We start from the raw sequence: 16,546 nt of genomic DNA, 5'->3' as shown, positions 1-16,546 counted from the left end.
AATGAGAATATCGTCCAGGTAAATGAACAGAAAGTCCAGGTCTTTTCCAACCGCATCCGTGAGGCGCTGGAACATTTGGGCCATGTTCTTTAGACCGAAGGGCATACATAGGAACTCAAAGAGGCTGAAAGGGGTGATAATGACCATCTTACCCACGTTGTCTGGATGCACCAGGATTTGATGGTATCCCCGCATGAGGTCCACTTTGGAGAAGACCCGTGCGCCGTGGAGGTTGGCGGAGAAGTCCTGTTTGTGGGGCATCGGGTACCTGTTGAGGGTGGTTGCATCATTCAACCAACGGTAGTCCCTGCACGGTCTCCAGCCCCTGGACAATTTCAGGACCACATGGAATGGTGATGCCCAGGCACTGTCCGAGCGCCGGACAATTCCCAGTTCCTGGAGCCTGGAGAACTCCTCCTTTGCCTGCTGGAGCTTCTCGAGTGGCAGCCGTCTGGGTCTAGCATGCAGCAGGGGGTCCTGTATGGTAATGTGGTGGAAGACCCCATGCTGGGGCAGGGCGCCGTTGAACCGTGGCTCTTAGTTGGTGAGGAATTCGTGGAGGATCTAATCTAACTCATCCCTGGCGATGGCGGTGATTTCGGGCCTGCGGGCTTCTGCTGTGTCCAGTCAGATGGAATGGAATGTTCGGGTGTTGACCAGCATTTTGCCCTTCATGTTAGCCAATAGGCCACGAGCTCTGAGGAAGTCAGCCCCTAACAGCGTGGTGCCCACGGAGGCTAAGACAAACCTATAGTGGAACTTCTCCTTCCCGATCTGGAGCTGTGCCCTGTGGGTGCCGTAAGTCCTAATGGTGGAGCTATTGGCCGCCCACAGGGTTGGACCTCGAGATCGGGTGCGAGTCTCTAATGCTATGGGGGGAAGGATGCTGCGCTCAGCCCCTGTGTCCACCATGAATCGGCAGCTGGTGGATCTGTCCGTCACAGATCACAGATGAAGGAAGTAGCTTGTGTGGCCAGCCATCGCAGCCATCAACGGCAGCTCGCCTGGTCATTTCCCTGAAACCCACAGGGTTGGCGGCACTTACGGGCTTGCGTTCCCCAGCGCTGGTGGTAGAAACACCAGGTCCATTGGCCCTCCTCTGGCTTGGTCTTGGGAGCGGCTTGTGGTCGGCTGGCTCCTGGTCATGCTACCTGGTTGAGGGCTGCTTCGTTCTCCCTCTTCTTGCACCAGAGGGCATCCGCTTGGGCTGCTGCTCTCCTCAGGTTTGAGAAGTCTTCATCTGTGAGGAGCAGCTGGATGTGCTCCGGCATCAGTTCCAGGAATATCTGGCGGAAGAGAAAACAAGGCTTGTGGTCTTCCGGCAGGGCCAGCATTTCATCCATCAGCGCCGATGGACTACGGTGCCCAAGCCCATCTAGGTGAAGGAGCCTGAAAGCCCGTTGCTGGGGAGTTAGCCCGTAAGTTCCAAACAGCAGGTCTTTGAAGGCGGTATACTTGACTGTAGCCGGGGGGGTGGTGGATGATGTCGTCCACCCTCGCTGCTGTATCTTGATCCAGAGTGCTCACTACATGATAGAACATCAGGGTATCTGAGGAGATGTTGCAAAGTTGAAATTGTGTTTCCGCCTGCCCAAACCACGTTCTTGGTTGGTGGGTCCAAAAGGGGGGAAACTTGATGGAGACAGCATTAACCTCTGCTGAATCCATAGTGTTTTGGGTCCGGAAAAATGTCTGGGCTCATCAGGGTCACCACTGTGGAGGTGTGAGCAGTGGAAGAAACACAGCCACCATGTTGAAGGGCATTAACGATTGTTTTTATTCAAATTCAGCATGCCCTTTTAAGGGCAGCATGAGCTCAGTCACCTGGTGCATTGTGACATTATAATCACTGCTCAGGGTATACACTGGAAGGGATGCTGGAGTCAGAGAGAAACCTCTGATGATGCCATTTCCCCATGGCTGCCCCACCATGTGGCAATACAAGTGGGTCTGGTTTTCCATGAGGATGTGTACCTCCACAAGGTAAAGATTGATGTTTTTTTGAAATCATAAGTCTGTCTTCCTTCTTTAAATTGCCAAGATCATAAAGATTTAGATACCCCATTTACAATTAAAGAACTTATTAATACTCTTAATTCAATGCAAAATGGTAAATTTCCAGGGGAAGATGGTTTTCCATTTGAATTTTATGAAATTTAAACATTTGTTAATACCTCCATTAATGGGGGTATTGAAGCAAACAGTGGAAATCCATTCTTTACCTCAGTCTTTTTCAAATATAATGGTTATTCCTAAGATAAAGATTTATTAAAACCTGAATCTTATAGATCAATTTCATTATTAAAAGTTGATTATAAAATTATAACTAAAGTTTTAGTGAATAGATTGACTAAATATTTACCAAACTTAACTCATGTGGATCAATCTGGATTTGTTAGAAAATGATATTCTGCAGATAATATTTTAAAATTAATTAGTTTAACTCATGTATCTCAGAAGAAATCAGATTTTGCATTGGTTTTATCATTAGATGCTGAAAAGACTTTTGAAAAATTAGAATTGTTATTTATTTAAGGTCTTGGAAACATTTGGATTTGGATCAGTATTTCTTAATTAGATTAAAACTTTATATAAAAATCCTTCTGCTGAAATGGACAAATTTCTTCTGCATTTTCGTTAACTAGATCAACTAGACGAGGATGTCCTTTGTCTCCAGCATTATTTATTTTGGCAATTGAACCTTTAACACAATAAGACAAGATATTAATATTAAAGGAATTAAAGTTAATAGTGAGAAATTTAATATTAATTTTTTTACTGATGATATTTTGATTTATATAACAGATCCTGAAAATGATTTGCGCTCATTGTATATGAGGTTAAAAGAATATGGAGAAATATCAGATTATAAAATTAACTGGGGCAAAACTGAAATTATGCCATTGGTTGAGAGGGATTATAATCAATGTAAACAGATTTCCCAATTTTGATGATCAGATAATGCAAATTAAATATTTAGGTGTTAAAATTGAAACAAATTTGGATAATTTATTTAAATTGAATTATTTATCATTACTCAGTAAAATTAAAGGTGATTTAAATAGATGGAATGATTTACCTATAACTTTATAAGGTAGAATACATTGTATTAAAATGAATGTTTTTCCAAGGTTTCACTATTTTTTTTCAATCTATTCCCTGTCGATTATCTCAATTTTTTTAAAGATTTAAATTTAATTATTATGAAATTTTTGTGGAAAGGGAAAATGGTTAGAGTATCTTTGGAAAAATTAACTTGGAAATTTGAATTAGGAAGTTTACAAATTATTATAAAATTGCCCAAATAAAATTTATTAGTGGAATGTTTGATTTAGATAAACTTTCAGTGTAAGCTAAGATAGAATTAGCTAAAATAGATGAAAAATTTATGCAAAAATTTGTTTATAAATTGAATTCAAAATTATTAATAGGTAATAATGATCCACCTATATTGAAACATTTACTTGCATTATGGAAAATAGACTATGAGATAGGTGGGAAAGGTACAATTTCCTGTAAAACACCTTTATAACAAAATAAGCTCTTTCCTTTTTCTCTTAATAATCAGTTTTTGAAGATATGGAATCAAATGGGAATTAAAACAATAGAGGATTGTTTTGAAGTTGGTAATTTTGTTTCTTTTCAATAAATGAAGGAAAAATATAATCTCCTGAATAATACTTTTTTTGTTACTATCAAGTTAAAGCTTTTCTATCTGATAAATTAGGCCAAATTTTAAGATTACCTAGACAGTCTGAATTAGAAATGTTAATTGCTAAAGGAGATACAAATAAATTTATTTCAGAAATGTATAAACTATTTCAAAGAAAGATGTCTAAGCCAAATCGTCATGCCTTTTTCAAAATTGCACTTCATTTTCAACTGAAGCAATAGCTACAAATTTAACACCCATCAGATGTTATCAGTCATCAGAGAAATGTCAAGTGTTCAACTCAATCTTAATGATTCCTGAACCAGCAGTTAGATATTAAATAGTAGGCCACCTTCCAAAAATTGGAAGTGTGAAACAATTTAATGACAAAAGGAAATAAATTGTAGCAGTAAATACCCAGCAAGTCTGCTTCTCCAAATACCTTAACGCAACTGACAAATTTCACCAACAAAACTCGCTTTAAAGCTAATAAGGCATCACATTCTATGGCCCACCTGACTGACAATAACATCTCAGTGCAACCACGCCTCTGCAGTGTATTATACTCCCTTAGCCATCCCCAGGTTACCAAACCATTAGTTGCTTGAAGTCACCGTGTCCATGGCAACCAGATCCTGACCCTAGGGAGTGAAGCAGAGAGAGGCTCCTTTTTATTTCTATGCTCACAGTGCCTTCCAATCTGGCAGCTCTGTACTTTTCCTGGCTTCATTAGGACAGAACATGTAGAGCTAAAATAAAATCAGCTAATAATTGAGCTCAATTGAATGAAATGTGGTGCAACCTTCATTGTGTTTTTATTAAATAAATCATTCATTGTCATTTGCAGCTATTCAAGACTGTAAGCAAGCAGTAAAGCCAGGATAAGATCAGTTGCATTGCTTTGCATTCTATAAAGCAGCATAAAAAATTTGATTGGTCGGCATCCAGGAATTAAAATTTTGATTTGAGAACAAATGGGACATAAGATTTCTGGCACATCACAATCATTGAACCCTGTAAAATCTATGCATTTCTGTTTCGACTTCTATCCTCCTGGATGATGCCATTAAGAAGTGTTTTATAAGCTGAGAGCTAGTAGGCAGGGAAACCAATTTTGTCTTGACCTTTCTTTATTTCCTTCTTTGCTCCCCTCCAACTCCCACACTGATTATATATTCGCCGCAGTCAGGGTTTCACAAGGCTTCGATCAGCCTCCTGTGTCTTGTCCTATCTCATGCCCACTCCAATTATGAGTTTTGACAAGCTATTCAAACACAGAATGTGAATCAGGATGCTTTCCTTCCCATCCCTATCATCCTCACCGGGTCCACTTCCAAAGGGATCTGTTCACAACCATCTGGAAAAGCAATTCCCGCGTCAACGTCACCTTATTTTAGATGCTACTGTTAGGTGAGATTAACTGTTATACCTTCCCAGTGCTACATAGAGCCATGGTTAGCGTAGTGATTAGTGCAACGTTATTACAACACGAGCGATATACGTTCAAATCCAGTGCTATCTGTCAAGATTTTGTACGTTCTCCCTGTGTCTGCGTGGGTTTCCTCTAGGTGCTCCAATTTCCTTCAACTCTCCAAAAACATAAGGGGATTGTAGGTTAATTGGTGTAATGTGGGGGGGTGAGGGAGAGACAGAGAGGGACAGGCTCATGGGCTAGAAGGGCCTGTTACCATGCTGTACGTCTAAAAATTTTAAAAAGCACAAAGAAAAATGGGAGAGAAACCAACCATTTTGTCCACCCAATTTCTGCTGATCATCAACGTTCAATTACACTCAACCCAACTCAATCCTATTTTTACTCTCCTCAGATTCTCATCAATTTCCTCCAGATTTCATCAATTTCCCACACACTTAGGGCAATTTACAGGCGCCAATTCGCCCACCAACATTGGGGATGTGGGATGAAACCAGAGCACCGAGAGGAAACACGTGGTCACAGGGAGAACATGCAAACTCCGCATAGACTACACCCGAGATCAGGCTTGATTCCCAGCTGTGGGTGCTGCAAGGCAGCGGTTCTGTCAGCTGTGTCAACTGAGTCAGAGACCACTTCCAAATGAACTGCATCGGTATCATCAGAATCAGATCTGGCTGGGGTAAGGTTTGAAATCTTTGTCTTTAGAATTTAAAAAAAACCAAGATAAACAGCCACAGTAGCAATGCTGTCTACAGAATTCCTTCTTATCCAAGATCAATGTTCAGCTGTTGATAGGAATAGCATCCTCGTATGACTGAGGAATACGTTACTGTTCATTTTTTTCTCATGGTAGGTATAATATTTGCCTTTTTATTGGGTTTAATAGAAAAACCCTTTATACATCATCTAATTAGTAACATAAATAATGTCATATACAGATCACATGAGAATTGTAAATCAGAAGTATATCCATAGTTACTTAACATCCCATTCAAAACGTCAAATTCGATGATTATATCGAGTTAGCAGTTAATCCATTCCTCATAATATAGCCAACATTAATGTTGAATAGAAAATAAATATAATTAAGAGCCCCTTAAATATATTTTAAAAAAAGGGATTTTATCCTTCTCAGGTATTTTGGTCTTATTCAGTGATCTGATCAATATTAATGATCCACAGTTAACCCCAGCACTAGGGGCAGGCTTGGTGTGGTCATGCCAGTGCCTCATGATTTGCTAGACCGCTGAGCCCTCCGGGAATCGCTTGAGCCATAGCACTTGGGCCTTCTGAGCAACCTTCCTTGGGTTGGTAAAGCTCTCTTGGGCCAGTAACGGCTGGATGTCATCGGGCAGATGGTTGACAAAAATTCATTCAAAGAGTGGGCAGTTGGTGTGATCACCCATGAGCGTGAGCATCTCGACCATCAGCTCCACTGGGGACCTGTCCCCCAAGACGTCGAGGTGCAGCATCCGAGCAGCACGCTGACGCCTGGGTAGTCCGAGGGATCCGGTGAGCACTCGCTTGATGGTCCCATATTTGTTTTCGGCGGGCGGGTGCTGATCGAGGTGCAGCACACATTTGGCAGTGGCCTGGTCCAGGGCGGCGACCACATGGCAGAATTTGGTCGTGTCGGACGAAATCTGGCGGAGGTGAAACTGAGCCTCTGGGTGGCCGAACCAGGTCTCCGACTCCTGAACCCAGAAGTCAGGCAGCTTGACAGCTATAGCACTGATCCCAGGTTTGCTCATGTTGGGTTCAAAGATGTTTGAACCAGTCGGGGTCACCAATTGTAGCGGCAGCTACACTGCTACTGAAAGAACACACAACCAGACGGGTTGAGCTCAGTGAGCAGAAAAGTGGTTTATTGCTGGCTGCCGGGCTGGACTTATACTCCCAGCCCGGACCTGGCTGAGAACCGTGCTGGGAGGTGCCAACATCACTTGGGCATCATGTGGCCCCCAGCGTGGGTTTCTGAGCCCGGTGGTGAGAAGGGGAAATCCCCCGATGGCGCCATTTTGGCCGGCTGCCCAGCCGTGTGGATTATAAGTGGGGCCGGTTCACTTGCCTAGTGGCATGCCGCCACAATTTCTCAATGAGTCAGAAACACCCATTTCCACATTGGTGCGATATAAAACCTCATATTTATGTTAAATTCTGATCTCCTCTTTACAGGAAGGATCAGGTGGCTTTGGAAGAGATTTAACAGAAAGCCAATGAAACACAAAAATTGCAGAGCTTGAGCAGACCATGAGAAGCTGGGTGAACTCAATCGGTCAGGCAACATCCAAGGGTAGAAATTATTGAGACTAAAGTAGGAAAGGGGTGATATGAACTCTATCAAGGGGAAAAGAAGCTGGGGAGGGCTATGATGTGATAAGGTATTGGACAGAAGGAGGGAAAGATGGAGTGACAGGTAGACTGAAAGGCCACTTGGGGGGGATGGAAGGATGAGTGGATTTGAGAGAAAAGAAAGAAAAGGGTAGGTAAATAGAGATGGGAAGAGTGGAACCAGACAGAGATGGGGGTAACCTAAAAGTGCAAAAATCGACATTCATACCATTTGATTCAAGATTCAGTTTCTTGTCATTGACATAAAACCGTGTAATTACATGAAATTGGTCTTGCCTGCTGTAAGGCAGACAGATTCACCATCAGCAGAAATTGCCTGGTGCCTCTTACAGTCAGAGAAAGAGAATCAAAAGAGATTGCCTCCAGTGTCCGTGGATTCACCTCCAGTGCTTCCGCAGCCTCTGCAGCCACACAGAGTCCAGTCCAAACCGTTGGACCTCACCCGAGCTCCAGATCCGATCCTCATACACAGTCAGAAACACTTCAGCACCTTCGGCACCCCCTCGCATCCAGGTTCCGATACTTGGTACCCCTTCAGCCAGTTTTGAGCCTGTCCCCAGCAGTCCGCAGCCCAGTGCGAATGTCCTGACAGCAGTCTCCAGCAGCCCACTGCCTCCGTGGGTTCCTTGTGAGTCTGTGGGATTTAAGGCTGTCCAGTAGGAATATGATGAGCTCCTGCTGAAGTTGACATTTGGCCTCATGTAGGCAATTGATGAGGCTGAGGACAGACATGCCTGTGTGGGAATGCTGAGGGGAATTGAAACGGTTGGCAACTGGGAGTTCAAGTTCAGACCCACAGGCAGAGCAAAGGTGTTGGATGAAGTGGTTGCATTTGATCTCGTCCATGTAGAGTACAGGTAGTTCCCGACTTACAACCTAATCAACATATGATCAATTTTTAAAAAAAAATGTAAATATAAAAATTATGCTTTTGGGGTAAAAATAGGGGCTTGTCTATGGAAAATAGCACCTATGGCAGGGGTGGCCAACCTCTCTTGAGTGCTGGCTGGTGGCCGTCATGTTGTATCTCTTTTATATGCCAATTCTGAGATACTACTGGTCGGTCAGAACGGAACATGGACGTAAGTTGAGGACTACCTGTTTACACCAAATTACACCAAGTGCACTAAATGCAGATTAGGTTGGCTGATGTGCCAGACAAAGCTCTGCCTCACTTGGAAGGTCTGCTTGTCACCTTGGATGGAGGTGAGGGAGGAGATGTAGGGACATTTTGCAATTTCTGCGGTTACAGTGGGAAGTGCTGGGGTGGGGGGGGGGGTATTGGGAGAAGGGAAGAGTAGACTAGGGAGTCTCAGTGACACGTATCCCTGTGTCAAGTGGGTAGGGGTGAGGAGGGCTCGTAATAGGATTGTGCCAAAGTTGGTGGAAAAATGTTGGAGGATAATGCGCTGGATGTGGTTGTTGTTGAGGTGGGAAGTGGAAAGTGAGGACGAGAGATATCCTGTCCTTGTTCTGTCTGGGGGCAGGTGGGGTGAGGGCAGAATTTATGAAACATGAAGGAGCTTTGTCTTCTACGTTCAGTGTACTCAGTGGGGTCTCCTCTACATCAGTGAGACCAAATGCAAATCTATTGAGTGTCCTGCTGAACACCTGCACTTCATCTGTGGGTCTAAGCTTGAAGCCAAGAATTCCAATTTCACACAGCCTTCTCACACAGACACGTCCATCCTCAGTCTTATCCAATGCTAGGGTCAGGACAAACATAAACTTGAAGAATATTCCTCCTAGACAACTTCAAACCCAATGGCATGAACATTGAGTTTCTGAATTTTGGGGAACCACCATCTCTAACTGGTTCCATTGTTTCCATCTCTTTACCTTCTCCTAGCTCTCCCCCTTCCCCCAGTGGTCGCTCTCTCTCGACCTGTCTCCCCATCTCTCTCAGCTCCTGACTAATAACCCATCACCTCAGCCTCTCTCCAGCTTACTTTTCCTTGATATCGCTCTTTCCAATTCCTTAAAGGACTCCCATCACCCTGCTCACAACATTTTATCACTGTTACATTCAGGAAGAAGGTACAGAAGCCTGAAAACCAGCAACTCTCTTTCCAACAGCTTTTAGGCTCCTGAACCATTCTTGTTGCGCTAATTATAAATTAAACCGACACAAGAGGAGTTTCTGCACTACTGTAACAGCACTTTCTTCCTACACTCTAGTAACTGTGAATATTTATCACCCATCTCTCTATGTATGTATTATCTCTTTTCAATTTACGGACGATTGGTTTATTTACAAAGTACCTGTTTGGCTGCAGCAAATAAGAATGTCCGTGTATTTCTCTGCAATGTTCAGTGAAAATGACAAGAAATTCATTGCAATCATCATTCCTAACATTTATCTCAATAGAGAGCCCTGACTCAAAATATTTTCTGACCATTTCTACCCTTAGATCAAGTTTATTGTCATCTGATTGTACAAGTACGACCCAATGAAACAGTGTTCTCCGGTCCTCGGTGCAAAACACGCAGAAATACAACCAGACACTATACACATACAGAGAAACAATGCATATGCAAGACAAGTATTTCATCAATACAAATAAATAAATAAATGTTTCATGAATACGAGAGCCTTGGATGGTCAGTATGAGCAGTTCCTTTGGTCGTTCAGCATTCTCACTGCCCATAGGAAGAAGCTGATCCTCAGCCTGTTGGTGCTGGTACTCCTGTATCTCTTTCCCAAAGGGAAGAGCTGAAAGATTCCTCAATGATTTTGTACGTCCTCTACAGACAACGATCCTGGTAGATCACGTCGGTGGGGAGGAGGGAGACTCCAGTGATCCTCTCTGCCACTCTTTTGGTCCTGTGGATTGATCTCCGATCTATTCCTCTGTAGCAACCATACCACATTGTGATGCAGCTGGCCAGGTTGCTCTCGTTAGAGTTCTGATAGATGATTGACTTAATGGTGGCTAGTAGCCTTCCCCGCCTCAATCTTTTCAGGAAATGGAGTCGCTGTTGCGCCTTCCTGACAAATGAGGAGATGCTGAGTGGTCCACGATAGGTCACTAGTTAAGTGAACTCCAAGGAACCTGGTGCTCACCACTCTCTCTCTACTACAGAGCAGTTGGTGTGTAGCAGAGGGTAGTTGTTCCTGGTCCTCTTGAAGTCCACAACCATCTCCTCATCTTGTCCATGTTGATACCTTGAGGAAGGGCTCAAGCCTGAAATGTCGATTATGCATTTTTTACCTTTCCTATATAAAGGACACTGTTTGACATGCTGAGTTTCTCCAACATTGTGTTTTGACTTAAACCATGGTGTCTACAGATTTTCATATTTTACTCCTCAAGACTCAGGTTGTTACTCTCACACCCATTTCACGAGATTATCCACCTCTTCTCTGTGCTGTAATTCATTGTTTTGCTGATGACGCCATATATTAGTGGGTTACCTGCAAACTTGATGAACTGTTGGATAGCCGTGTCTCTAAACCCTATCCCCATACCCCAACATTGTATCGCTAAAAAATAAAATGGAGTAAAGTTTGAAACCCATCCTTACAGTATTTTTCAAGGCTAGGACACATTCAGAACATATCAATTAAAGAAGCCTCTCCTCTCTTATATTTATCACAAGAAGAAATTACATCTGAATAGATATGAGATCATTTAACTTCAGACATGTGAGCCCTATGTACAAACAATGATGGGCACATAAGGATGTAGTATTAACCCACTTAAAAATGGAATCTCAAACCTTGTCTGACAATGAAAGGCCTAAATCCTGTTCCCAGGTATTTTTAAATTTTAACTAGAGGGGCATGCCTTAAATCTACCAATTTATCATAGATAACGGATATTAAACTTTTGCGAGAAAGCTGTCAACTAAAAAAAAAATACATCAACAATGTTTGCATCAGGTGCCCCATGGAAATCAGGTATCTGAGTTTTAAGAAAATGTCTGATTTACAAATACATGCTCCTTTATCCGGATCTAAAATCCGGAAAGCTCCAAAATCCGGTAAGTGGGTGGAGAGGCGGCCAGTGCTTGGCGGTGGATACGGCAGCACGATTCGGGTGGGTTTTCCAAAATCTGGAAAAATCCAAAATTCGGAACACACTGTCCCCCAAGGGTTCCGGATAAAGGATCATGTATCTGTGTCTGTAAAAATGAATATTTGGTAAATTGAATTTTTCAGAAAGCTAGTAAAATGAGGCAAAACTGTTATCAATAAAAAAGACCTTTGAAACGTTCAATACCCAATCTGTGCCATTCATGAAAAGCAAAATCATGCAAAGGTTGAAAAAGAAGGTTGAATAGGGCTTGAAAGAGAAAAGCCATGGACCAAAATTCATGATAAAATTATTAGATGTGCTTTTGTATTATGGATGCGCTCTATGTGCCTTTACATTTTGCTGAGCTGTGTAATCTGTCACTTGTATTGTGCATTCCATAAATGTTTCGTACTTATTTGTGTAAAACTAATAACAATGTTAAAGAGAGACGCTGTTGGAGCTGGATCTGGTGACACAGTCATGGGTCGGTAGCATGAACAGGGCTGAGCACACAGCCACGAGGAGCGCCAGGGCTCAACGTGACTGTGCACAACATTCTGTTACTGACCCTGATACACTGTGGTCTTTCCATCAGGAAGTTAGGATAATGGCTGCCTGATCCTCTAAGTTCCTCTAGCAGCTGATTGCTTTATCAGGATGCTGCCTGGATTAGAAGGTATGAGCCTTGGGGAAAGTTTGAACAAAGTTGAATGATTTTCCCTGAAGCATTGTAAGCTGAGTGGAGACCTAACAGAAGTTTATCATATCATGACAGGCATAGTTGGGCTAGATGGTCAGAATATATTTCCCAGGGTGAAATGACATATATTAGAGATCTAGTATTTCAGGGGGGAGTGGGGGGGGATATAGAGGAGATTTTCTTTACATAGAGAGTGGTAGTTGCCTGAAACAGGTTGTCACAGGCAGTAATAAAACATGAAAATCTGTGGATGAAGTAAAAACACACACAAGCCTGGAGAAGATCAGCAGGTCAAACCAACATTTTGAGATTGAGCCCTTCATCAAGATTTGGAAAAATGTTGGCAGGAATACGAGTAAAAGAGTTGGTGGGGGGGGAGGTGATAGGTGGAGAAGGGAGGGAGGGGACAGCAGCGATCAAGGGGGTAGGGGTGGATAGGTGAAGGGAGGGGGAATGCAGGGAGGAGAACTAGAAAGGGGAAGAGAAGGAAGTAGGGGAAAGAAGAGAGCAGGTTAGGAGAAACTGGATTTTAATGCCATCTGGCTGGAGAGTGCCCAAATGGAAAATCAGGTGTTGTTCCTCCAATTTGCGGGTGGTCTTGGTGGGACAGTACACAAGGCCATGGACAGACATGTGAGTGTGGGATTGTGAGTCAGGACAGAAATGGTTGGCTACTGGGAGGTCTCTGTCACTATTGCGGATGGTGTGAAAGTGTTCAACAAAGCGATCTCCCATTCTGTGCCCAGTCTCTCTGATGTAGAGAAGGCCACAAAGGGAGCACTGGATGCAGTAAATCAGTCCTGCAGATACACAAATGAAGTGCTGCTTCACTTGAAAGACTTGTTTGGGGATTCGGACTGTGGTGAGGGAGGAGGTGTGGGTGCCAGTGTTGCACCACATGCAGCCACAGGGGAAGGTGCCAGGGAGAGAGTGGTGGGGAGGGATGAGTGTATGAGGGATTCATGGAGGGAGTAATCCCTACAGAAGGCAGAGCGGGGAGGAGAGGGGAAGATGTTTCGTAGCGGGATCCTGTTGTAAGTGCCGTAAATTCTGGAGGATAATGGATTAGATGTGGAGTCTAGTGACTCTATGTTTGTTGTGTCTGGGGGCAGGGGGCCAGAACAGATGAGCGGGAAATGGAGGAGATGCGGGTGACAGCTGAGTTGATGGTGGTGGAGGAGAAGCCATGTTTATGGAAGAAGGCAGACATTTCAGAAGATCTGGAATGTAAGACATCATCTTGGGAACAGATGCAGCGGAGACGGAGAAATTGAGAGAGGGGGATAGAATCCTTGCGGGGGCAGGGTGTGAGGAAGTGTATCAAGGTAGTTGTGGGAGTTAGTGGGCTTGTAATATATGTCAGTGAAAAGCTTGTCCCCTGAGATGGAGACAGAGATCCAGGAAGGGAAGAATGTTGTCATGGACCGTAGTTGAAGCAGAGTAGCTTTCTATAGTAGCATTCAAGATACTTCCAGATAAACACACAACTATGCAGGGAATAGAGGGATATGTATCATGTGGAAGTAGTTTTAGTTCATTTTAGCAGTACATTCAGTGCAGACAATGTGAGTCAAAGGGGCTAGTTCCTGCGCTGTGCGTGTTGTATCTCTCCACACACACACTTGCTACAATTCTTTCATTTCATTGAATATTCACCCTACTGCCCATAATTAAACAAATGGAATATATGACATTTCCAGTCATCAATGAATGCCACAAATTATTATTACTGTCTTGTAAAAAGCTTTAAAATGTATGGGAGAATTTACATAAAGATGGATTTCCATGTCAGATCTTACATTACCCAGGAGCCTGTGTAGTTTGTTTTTGCTATTAGAACACACATTAAATAATCTCATGCTTATGTGTGTGTTTCTGTCAATAGAAAGTTGCGAGTTCACGGTAAAGATACCCTGGACTTCTCAACACTTTCAATTGTTGCCATCTTCTGATCTCCAGGGAAAATAATTCCTCTGGAGCAACGCACGATGCAGTGTTAAAATCTGCAGCCTGGAAAGCAGTTAATTTAGTGTGAAATTAGATGCAGTGAAATGATCTCCAAACCTGGGTTTGAATGGATGAACATTAGCTACAAAAAAAAATTAAATTCATGGTTTCTGCACATTGCCATCCCTGAATAAACAAAGGGAAATTGCGTTCCTTGGTTGCAGTGTGCAGCAATGGGGGCAGAACACCATCTGTTGGTTAAGGATGAAACTGCAATCCAACTCAAGGCCAATCCGAATGCAAAGTCAGCTTTCATTTCCAGAACTCTCCTCACCTACAACTGGGATGCTTCACATACCCACCCCACCCACCCCACCAACCTCATTTCAACAACTTCCAGTTCCCTGAACTTGATCGCCTCATCTTTACCATGGACATCCAATCACTATACACCTCCATCCCCCTTATCAAAGGCCTCAAAGCCCTTTCTTTCTTCCTTGTCAACAGAGCCAACCAGTCCGCCTCCACCATCACCCTTGTCTGACTGGCAGAACTTGTCCTCACCCTCAATAACTTCTCCTTTAACTCATTCCACTTTCTCCAAGTTAAAGGAGTAGCCTTTTTGTTGACTATGTGGAGCAATCCTTGCTACCAAGCCTTTATAGGCAAATCCCTTCAACCCTTTCTCAGCTACATCAACAACTACTTTGGTGCTGCCTCATCCATCTATGACGAGCTTGTCAACTTTTTCCATTTTGCTGTCAAATTCCACCCTGATGTCAAATTGACTTGGTCTATCTCTAGCAATGCTCTCCCTTTTCTCGATCTCTCTGTCACCACCTTGGGAGATAAACTCTCAACAGACATCTACAAACCCACCAACTCCCACAGCTACTTCCTCACCTACCACCACAGCAGCCTCTGCATCCAACATATCACCCTCCTCCATTTCCATCACTTACTAATTGATCCCACCAGCAGTCACGTATTTCCCTCTCCTTCCAAAGAGACTGGACCCTGCATGACTTCCTCGTCCAGTCCTCCCTCTCCACAAATCATCTCCATGCTACTTACCCCTGTGACTGCAGGAGATCCTCCACTTGTTTCCACATCGCCTCCCTCACCACAATTTGGGGACCCAAACAGATCTTCCAAGTAAAGCAACACTTCACTTGTGAATCTGAAGGGATCATCTACTGTATCCAGTGCTCACATTGCGGTCTCCTAGACATCGGAGAGACTGGATGCAGACTGAGAGATCACTTCATTGAGCACCTCAGCTGTTTGCTGTAGTAACGTGGATCTCCCAATGGCCACCCATTTCAATTCCCCACCCCACTCCCTTGCTGACACGTCTGTCCATAGTCTCATGCACTGCCAGACTGAGACCAACTGCAAATTGGAAGAACAGCACCTGAACTTCCATAGGACACCCTCCAACCACATGGCATTAATAGTGAATTCTCCAGTTTTCATTAGACACCCCCCCCCCACCCCCCATGTCTCCTTTCCTCTAGCTAGATCTCTTTCTCTCTATTCCTTTTAACCTGTTTCCTTTCAGAGCCAAAAACATCCCCTTGGCCAAACAATTCTCACCTTGCCCCTCTCCTGTCCTCTTACCATATCCAATTGACACCTTTTGTCTGTTAGTCTGTACTCCTCCCTCTCATTTTTCCCAAGCCTTTTAACAGATATCGGGGCAGCACGGTTGGCATAGCAGTTAGCGCAACAGCAGGAGCAATTGGGACCTAGGTTTGTATCCAGCACTGTCTGTACGGAGTTTGGATGTTCTCCCTGTGGGCTCTGGACTCTGGCATTGTAACTGTGTTGCGCTAACTGAACTGCCCTTCTTTGTCATTGAAAAATGTAGAAATAGAAGATATGGAAGCTGTAAAATAGAATTAAGCCAATAATATTTAATTTTTCAGATTGTGATGATGGTCTGGATTTTGCTAAATTTTGACATCTATCCCGCAAGGAACCAACTTGAATTCCATCACATTCAGAATCTCTTCATTATAGCAACAGTCAGAAATTGGTTTGCAGAGCTGAGATTTCCCAGCTGGATGTTAATTCTGCACAAACCTCCCCACTATGACACGAAGAGGGATGGAACACACCCAAATGGAGAACATGCTCTCTGATCTTTAACCAGCCATGACCGAATCAGCCCATGTACATCGATGAGAATTTTACAGCCACGGGGAAGATGTATCAGTGCAAGTGATCTTTGATTAATTATGCATTTGCAATAGTGTTTTTAATTAGTTTAAAATCTACTTAAGTGTCTTGAGATAACTTTGTGTTTGGAAAAAGCTCTCAGCTTCTTATACTGTTCAATTGAAACTAATTTTTCAATCCCTTTAACAATGCAATCAACCATTTTTGATGTTCTGCAACTCCCACTCTCAACCAATTCTCACTCTTGTTCCAAAAATACA

The 16,546-nt window shown here is 43.4% G+C and overlaps 1 long non-coding RNA gene across 1 annotated transcript; it reads left to right on the top strand.

The window, feature by feature from the left end:
• Positions 1 to 1,904: 1,904 nt before the first annotated feature.
• LOC138739892 (uncharacterized) lies at positions 1,905 to 16,324 on the top strand. Its single transcript, XR_011342526.1, has 3 exons — positions 1,905 to 1,983; positions 5,479 to 5,766; positions 16,034 to 16,324. It is a non-coding gene; the product is annotated as an uncharacterized lncRNA (long non-coding RNA).
• The last annotated feature ends 222 nt before the right edge of the window (positions 16,325 to 16,546 follow it).

This window comes from Narcine bancroftii, chromosome 7 (genome assembly GCF_036971445.1).
Source record: "Narcine bancroftii isolate sNarBan1 chromosome 7, sNarBan1.hap1, whole genome shotgun sequence".
Taxonomy (NCBI): Eukaryota; Metazoa; Chordata; class Chondrichthyes; order Torpediniformes; family Narcinidae; genus Narcine; species Narcine bancroftii.
This window is presented reverse-complemented; position numbering and strand designations above follow the sequence as displayed.